Below are 9,561 nucleotides of genomic sequence, written 5' to 3'. Positions count from 1 at the left end.
AGGTTTTCTCCTTTCCAAAATTCATTGGATATTGCAACTCTGTTTATAATTTTCATAACAGAGGTTTTCAAGGAGTGTATGAAATGTATATATATATATAGGTGTATATATATATCGGGACTTAATGAAGTATCTCGTAACTTCATTATTTATAATGATATTTCAAGGATTGAATCTATTCAAGTCTTATCTTGTAGTCTCATCTGGGTGATGAACTTTTGAAACTGATTATAACTTGAACGGTGGTAGTTCAAGCAGTATTCGGATATAAGTATATTGGAGTATCTTGTAACTTCATCTTTTAAACTTATATCTAGTAAATGATTATCTTGTGCATGTCAAAGATTTTCGGAAAAACGTTGAGACAAGGTTAGATATAGGAGATCACCTTGCAACGATATTTTATACAGCTATAAACTGGAACTCTGTGTATATTATACATGTCAAAGGATTTCAAAGATTGTGAAAAGTATATATATATATATACTGAATATTTTGCGACTTGGTCGCGTTAAGATATCAGCTTGGTTCATTTCTTCTTGACCAAGACTTTCATGAGTACTATGAGAATGCTCATATATTGTTAATTATTATACATATTATTTCGGTGGGCTTGTTGCTCACCCTTGCTTTCTTCTTTCATCACACAACATCAGATAAACAAGATGAACAAGACCAAGCTTCCAATTCGCAAGCGGTTAGGAAACGTTCCGCAGTTTTCTGGAAGCGTTGATGCCGCCGTAGCTGAGGTAGGAGCTACCAATAGGCTATGCTTTCAACTTTTGATGTACCAGATTTATGTATATTTATGAATTGTAATAATGGCAAAGAAATGTAAATCTATTCAGAAACCCTTTTAAGGTGTAATGGCATATAATTTTGGAATAAAATGACTTGTGATTGTTTTTGGATATTCATCTCTGAGACTATAACTTGTGGTGTGTGTGTTTATTGTGGGGTCACAGTACAGAGTAGTTGATTATTTATTAAGATTGGGTGTTACTAAGGGAAATGGAACTCGTGACAACCCGGATCCCCGACCCCGGATTTGGGGGTGTTACACTCATGCTACGGATCAGTGTTCTCTTGTTAATGAATCTGTTCCGTATGTGAACAATTATCAGAGACCGCAATAGCCTGTGCCAGCTACCTATCATCCTAACAATAGAAATCATCCCAATTTCATCTGGAGCAATAATCAGAATGATATTCAGCAACCATATCATCAAGGCGTAAGTAAATAGTTTAATCCACCTGGATACCAACCGCCACGACATTATGCTCAAAGGCAATCATACCCTCAACAAGGAGGTGTTGCTCCATAGTCTAGTGCTGATTTTGAGGAACTCAAGTTGTGCAAAAGTCAGGCTATTTCTATCAAGACCTTGGAAAATCAAATCGGTCAAATAGCCAATGCAGTGCTCAATCATCAACCTGGCGCACTTCTCAGTGATACTGAAGTGCTAGGCAGGAAGGAAGATAAAGAGCAAATCAAGGCTATTACCTTAAGGTCTGGAAAAGTTGCTGATGCTGAAAAAGCAAAAGACGGAGAAGCTGAAGTTGGTGATGAAGAAGAGAACCAAAAGGAGAAAACGGCGGAACCAAGGAAGACTATTGTTGAACACACTCTGCCTAAGGGTAATACAGGGGAGAAACAACTCTATCCTCCACCACCTTTCCCTAAGAGATTGCAACAACAAAAGCTAGATAAGCAGTTTGGTAAGTTTCTGGAGGTGTTCAAGAAACTACACTTCAACATACCTTTCGCTGAGGCTCTGGAGAAAATGCCTAGTTATGCGAAATTCATGAAGAGTATTCTTTCAAGGAAGGTGAAACTGGATGACCTTGAGACCGTTGCTCTAACGGAAGCGTGCAGTGCTGTGCTGCAACAAAAATTACCTCTAAAGCTTAAAGATCCAGGTAGCTTCACCATTCCTTGCACCATTGGCAAGTTGTCTTTTGACAAATACCTGTGCGATTTGGGAGCAACCATCAATCCGATGTCATTGTCTATCTTCAAAAAGTTGAATTTTCCTGATCCAAATCCCACCTACATGTCTCTACAATTGGTTGATCGTTCTATTACATATCCACAAGGCATAGTGGAAGACGTGTTAGTAAAGGTGGATAAGCTCTTCTTCCCTGCAGACTTTGTCATTTTGGATTTCGAGGAAGATAAGAAGATCCTCATAATCTTGGGAAGATCTTTCTTGGCTACAGGCCGAACCTTGATAGATGTACAGAAAGGTGAACTTACTATGAGGGTGCAGGATCAGGATGTAATATTCAATGTATTCAAAGCGATAAAATTCCCTACAGAAGACGAAGAGTGCTTATTTGATTGATTCTGCGGTAACTTCATAACTTGATCATATGCTAATGTCTGATGCATTAGAGAAAGCCTTAGTGGGGGAGTTTGACAGTGATGATGAGGATGGCAATGAGCAACTACAATATCTAAATGCTTCTCCTTGGAGGCGAAAGCTAGACATGCCATTTGAATCTCTTGGTACTTCTGATCTCAAGAATGCTGAAGGAAAGCTCAAACCATCTATTGAGGAAGCACCTACTTTGAGCTTAAACCATTGCCTGAACACTTGAGGTATGCCTTTTTAGGTGATACATCTACCTTACCTGTTATTATTGCATTTGACCTTTCAGGTAGTGAGGAGGACAAGCTCTTGCGGATCTTAAGAGAATTCAAATCGGCTATCGAATGGACTATAGCAGATATCAAAGGGATCAGCCCTTCGTACTGCATGCATAAAATTCTGCTAGAGGAAGGTAGTAAGCCAACTGTTGAGCAACAACGACGACTTAATTCTAACATGAAAGAAGTGGTGAAGAAAGAAATTCTGAAGTGGCTGGATGCAAGAATCATATATCCTATTTCTGACAGGTCTTGGGAGAGCCCCGTGCAATGTGTACCGAAGAAAGGAGGTATAACTGTGGTAGCAAATGAGAAGAACGAGCTCATCCTCACTCGAACAGTCACAGGATGGAGGGTATGCATAGATTACATAAAGTTGAACAAAGCCACGAGAAATGATCACTTCCCTCTTCCATTTATTGATCAGATGATTGACAGGTTGGCCGGTCATGAGTATTATTGGCCGGTCAGAGGATCAAGAAAATACTACCTTCACTTGTCCATTTGGCACGTTTGCTTTTCGCAGAGTTTTGTTTGGCTTATGTGGCGCACTTACCACTTTTCAGAGATGTATGATGGCTATATTCTCTGATATGATTGGAAATAATGTCAAAGTGTTCATGGACGACTTCTCCGTCTTTGGACATTCATACGATGAATGTTTGAATAATCTTCGTGCGGTGCTCAAAAGGTGTGTGGAAACTAATTTGGTGCTAAATTGGGAAAAATGTCACTTTATGGTGCGTGAAGGCATTATTCTTGGGCATAAAGTCTCTAGCAAGGGTCTTGAGGTGGACAAAGCTAAGGTGGAAGTCATTGAAAATCTTCCACCACCTATTTATGTGAAAAGAATCCATAGTTTTCTTGGTAATGCGGGTTTTTATCGGCGTTTCATCAAGGACTTCTCGAATATATTTAAGCCGTTGTGCAACTTGCTCGAGAAGGATGTGCCTTTCAAATTTGATGATGAATGTTTGGCGGCATTCGAGACTCTCAAGAAGAGTTTGATAACTGCACCAGTTATTATGACACCTAATTGGATAGAGCCTTTTGAGATGATATGTGATGCGAGTGATTATGCGGTGGGAGCAGTTCTTGGGTAGCGCAAGAATAATCTTTTTCATGTGGTCTACTATGCTAGTAAGACTCTAAATGGAGCTCAAATGAACTATACCACTACTGAGAAGGAGCTCTTGGCTAAAGTCTTTAGTTTCGAAAAATTTCGATCTTATCTGCTTGGGACAAAGGTGACAGTATTCACTGATCTTGCTGCCATTCGCTATTTGGTTTCCAAGAAGGATTCGAAGCCTAGACTTATTCGTTGGGTGCTCTTGCTACAGGAATTTGAGTTAGAGATCAAGGATCGAAAAGGTATTGAGAATCAAGTAGCTGACCATCTCTCTAGATTGGAGAATCCTGATTCTACTTCGCATGATAAGACATTGATCAACGAATCTTTTCCTGATGAGCAGTTGTTCGCAGTTCAGGAGGAAGAGCCATGGTTCGCAGATATTGTGAACTATCTTGTCAGCAATATAATGCCTCCTAATATGAATACAGCTCAAAAGAAGAAGTTTCTGCATGAGGTGAAGTGGTACATGTGGGATGAACCATATTTGTTTAGATAAAGAGCTGACCAGATCATCAGGAGATGTATCCCATTCTGTGAGACGCAGGGGATATTACGAGACTGTCATTCCACAGTTTATGGTGGACATTATGGTGGTGAAAAGGCAGCAGCTCGTATTCTGCAAGCAGGTTTTTTCTGGCCTACTTTGTTTAAGGATGTTCATCAGTTCATTTTAAGGTGTGATCGTTGCCAAAGAGTGGGGAATCTTACGAGGAAGGATAAGATGTCGTTAAATGTGATGCTTGAAGTCGAGGTCTTTGATGTTTGGGGAATCGATTTCATGGGAACATTCGTCTCATCATGTAATAATCAGTACATCTTATTGGCAGTCGATTATGTCTCAAAATGGTAGAAGTCAAGGCTTTACCGACGAATGATGCAAAGGTAGTGTTGAATTTTCTTCATAAGCAGATTTTCACAAGGTTTGGAATGCCACGAGTAATCATAAGTGATGAGGGGTCGCATTTCTGCAACCGTAAGTTCACTTCTATGATGCAGCGCTACAATATGAATCATCGTGTTGCTACTGCCTATCATCCGCAAATGAATGGTCATGCGAAAGTGTCTAATAGAGAGATCAAGCGCATTCTAGAGAAAGTTGTTTGTCCGTCAAGGAATGATTGGTCTTTAAAGCTCGATGAAGTTGTTTGGGCTTATAGAATAGCATATACGACTCCACTTGGGTTGTCCCCGTTTCAACTTATTTATGGTAAGGGATGTCATTTACCTGCGGAGCTTGAGCATAAGGCTTATTGGGCATTGAAGAAGTTGAACCTTGATCTAGATGCAGCTGGGAAGAAGTGAGTGCTTCAGTTAAATGAACTTGATGAATTTCGACTCCAAGCTTACGAGAACAACAAAATGTACAAGGAAAAAGTGAAAAGGTGGCACGATAGGAAGCTATATCCTAAGTCATTTGTGCTGTGGCAACAAGTTCTTTTATTCAACTCCTGTCTCCGACTTTTTCCTGGAAAGTTGAAATCAAGGTGGTCTGGACCTTTTATTGTCAAAACTATGTTTCCACATGGAGCGGTGGCGATTTTTGGGACTGATCTGGGCCAAGTATTCAAGGTTAATGGTCAGCGTTTGAAGCATTACTAAGGGGACACGGTAAACCGGGAAGTGGTTAGTGTCGTTTTTTTGTCAACTTGAGCAAGGTACTCTACGTCAAGCTAATGACGTAAAAGAAGCGTTCCTTGGGAGGCAACCCAAGATTTGTTATTTTAGGAACCCTTAGAAGTTAGTAACCTATCCAAAAACACAAAAAAAGTCAGAAAAAAAGGGCAAGAATTTTTTTTTTCTAGACACCCTCTGGGCGCCCGCCCAGCTCTGCTGGGCGGCCGCTCAGGATGCTGGGCGCCCGTGCAGCTTTGCTGAGCGGCCGCTCAGCCCCCGAATGTCTAAAAAAAATTTTAGCCTTATAAAAATCCAAAAAAATCAGGAAAACCAAAAATAAAAACACAAACCCACAACCCACAAATTCTTTTCCCATTAACCCACGTTTTTTCCCTCAAACCCCACTCCTAATCAAATTATAACCCTAATCCCTACCCTATATATACATACAACTCCTCCATATACTCTCCCATATACTTCCAACCTTAAAACTCTCTCCCATATTCAAAAACACAACTCTTAAACACTTTTTCTCAGTTTCAATGGCACCCAAGAGATCCCGGACTATTGATAGCAGCAGCACTGTGCCTACTGCTGATTCTTCGAGGGGTACTGCTGCGAGACCTCGTTTGTTTGATAGGGCTGCTGAGGAGGAGTATACTAGGCTTCTGGCTAAATCGATTTTGAAGGAGAGGGGATTCTTACCATCGGGGAGGGATGGTGAGTTGTTGCCGATGATTGCTGAAAAGGGGTGGATTTCTTTTTGTGAGTCACCGGAGGCGGTTCCGATGAGCGTGGTTCGCGAGTTTTATGCGAACGCAAAGGCTGAAAAGAATGGGTTTACTGTTGTTTGTGGGCTTATGGTAGATTATCATCCTGAGGCGATTCGCCGTGTGATTGGACAGCGATAGAGGAAGCCCACGGAGGAGAATTGGAATGAGAAGCACTTCGAGGAATTTAATGTGGATTTGATTCGTGCTACTCCCTGTCAGCCGGGTACGGTTTGGAAGTTCAAGACGGGAACTAACGAGTATCGTTCTTTTCCGGCGATTGCGATGAATAGGTATGCCCATGCATGGAATGCCTTTATTTGTGCTAATATTCTGCCTACTTCGCATACACATGAGGTTACAGTTGAGCGAGCAAGGTTGTTATGGGGTATTTTTAATGAGGAGTATTATGTGGACCTTGGTGAGTTTATCTACCAAGGAATTTTGAAGTTTTTGAGGGGAGCGAAGCACATGAACATCCTTTATGCATCTATTGTCACGAAGCTATGCCGAGCAGTGGGAGTTCATTGGTCTTCTCATGAGAAATTGCAGATGTCGGCCGCTCCTATTGATTCAGCGACTCTGAATGCGATGCAGGAGTGGACAGGTGGAGAGCCCGAGGAGCATGGGTTGGGTTATCGTCTTCCAGGAGGACGTCCAGCAGCTGGTGCTACCATGACTAGGCCGGGTCGTGATGAGGCAGGCTCTTCTAGAGCCCAGGAGGGTGCTGGGATGGCTGATGCCCAGTATAGGAGGCTGTCGAGGAGGATGGATGCTATGTATGAGACACAGAGTAGGTTTTCTCAGGAGCTCACCCTTGCACTTGGGACTGCTTTCAGAGGTCTTGGAGCTGACATCCAGTGGCCCATTTTTGTTGAGGACTCTGCTTATCCGCCTCCTAATACTCCACCCTTTGAGGGTGATGATGATGATTTCTTCGAGTAGGTATACCCTGTGTTCCTTTCTACTACCTTCACTGGGGACAGTGAAGATTTTAAGTTTGAGGGTGGTAGTTAAGGAATATTTTTGTGCGTGTGTCATGTAGTTGCATATTCATGATAGTTAAGTTCATATAATTGCATATTTTTGTTATATAGTTTATTTTATTTTATTTTTATAGCTTTATTTATCATGTCATTTAGCTCATGCATTTACCATGATCCCTTTTGCGTTGCTTTACCAATTGATTTGTGATATTGATGCGAGTGTAGTGATAGCGTTAGATTGATGTTGAGTCTTGTAGGTTGACATGCATGCTAGAAACACTTGTAATTTCACTAAATCTTAGAGTATGCTTAAGGACTAGAATGTTGTCATGGTTTGATGGTTTTTGAGGTTAATCTATTGATTATGCTTAGAATTTATAATAGGTTCTTAATGATGAAAGGCATGAAAAGAAAAAATTGGAGTAAAAAAATTGGAATTCATCGCTAATTGTGGCTAGACGTCAAATGGCTAGTAGCCGGCTCGTATTTTTATGCGAGTAGTCTAGGGTTGAGCAAGATGGAGCGAAACGCACTTGCTCAGAAATTTGAAAAAAAAAGAATAGAAAAAAAAAGAAAAAAAGAAAAAAAAGAGAAGAAAAAAAAGAGTTAATGCATAATTGATCACGAGTGGGCTCTTTCGTATTCGAGTTATTAAGTTCTTAGGGGACTTTGTGCCTAGTGACCTAAGGCTTTTAAAGTCTAGGATCCGCTAACCTAACCCTCGCTAAATGGATGCAATTGCATAAGCATTTGTTGTTGTGTTAAATAAAAGCATGATTTCGTAATAAGCTCCAGTAATCTTGAAGTGTTTAAGTCATTTTGTGCCTATAATTTATTCTTCGTATAATCATGTGATTGCCTTGAGGATAGTCGAGTTATGATAATTGATCTAGTTTTGAAGCATATCTGTTAAGCATCCGCACACACCATATTTCTGGGTGTATGTTAGTTTGCATGATTTGATTGATCTTTAGTCACCTAATTGCATTTATTGAGATGTCGTAAATTGGTTGGTTTAGTCGTAATGAGGGGGATCGCTGCATTTCATATAGATTACATTCATGCATGTTTTTGTTTTATTTTTGAGTCTGTGACGCTTGAGGACAAGCATCGATTTAAGTTTGGGGGTGTGATAAGTGGCATTTTATACCACTTAGAACGTCTTATAATGGCTTGAATTGATCTCTTGAAATCAAGTATTTTGTGTATTTGATGCGTTTTTCTAGTGTTTGTGCATTTCAGGGTATTACTTGCATTTGTGGAGAGATTTCATCAGGAATAGGCCTAAGTATGTGCTTGGCATTGCAAGTGGGAAGTTAGGAGCAGAACGCAGCAGAAAAAAGGAGAAAAATAATAAATTTTCCAGTGAGGTGATGGGCGCCCGCTCAGGATTGCTGGGCGGCCGCTCAAGGTCATGAATTTAAATCCTGATTTTTAGAGTTCTATTCCTATTGAACTTCTGACTTCTGAGATAGCTGGGACTTGTGGGGCTCCTATTAAGTAGTTTTCAAAGATGTTTCACGTGTGTTGAATTGTGGTATCAATCGAGGAGTAAGGAGATAAGGAAGAAGACCGTTTTAGCATATCGTAAAGAAGAAGAGGAAGCATAGTTTTCTTGTGATTCTTTTATCCTTTGTATCAGCGGATGCTAGTTTTCTTTACTTTGAACCTTATTACTCTTGTGACGTACTCTGGTTTTAATAAGTATTTTTATTAGTTATTCTCGTGTGTTATTATCATATTTTCATATGAACCCATGGTGACGATGAGTTCAATCATGGGTTAATCGTGATCATGGGGTCGTAACGGATTTACTATGGAATTCTTTAGTTAGTTGTTTAATACCTTAGTGAGTGATGATTGTATGATATCTAGTATTGGTTGTGCTTATTCATCTTATGTGCGTCGTGAACATATAAGATAGGGTGTTAATCTCTTGTGAAGCGACGGTGGATCTTGAGATTTAGAACTTGCCATGTTAGCATAGGTTCATGTATGTGTATGCATGATTAGTGGGTAACTCTAACTGTTTTACTTGCCCTGTGTAATCATAAGGAATAACTTGTGCTTAAATCCTTATGTTGTCAAATTCTGTAGACATATAGGGTCTCAATATAATTGATGACTATTCAACTTCTATCTTAATTGTGGATGTTTGGTAGAATGGTATTAGTACAATGAAAGTTGGCTTTTATCAGTTTCGTGTTGTTCGATTAATATCATCACTGTTACATGCTAAGGGTAATAACAATAACTATTGAAGGAAATAGTAATGAAGTTATGATCTCATGTGTGTTTAATATTGTTAATTCAAGTGTCAATTAAATGTTTAATTCTCGTAGTTAATTATAGTTAATACTTAGTTAATCAAATCTACGTGTAATTGTCTTGACGTTGAGAAGTAATCAT

The sequence above is a fragment of the Apium graveolens genome, chromosome 4, assembly GCF_009905375.1.
Source record: "Apium graveolens cultivar Ventura chromosome 4, ASM990537v1, whole genome shotgun sequence".
Taxonomy (NCBI): Eukaryota; Viridiplantae; Streptophyta; class Magnoliopsida; order Apiales; family Apiaceae; genus Apium; species Apium graveolens.
This window is presented reverse-complemented; position numbering follows the sequence as displayed.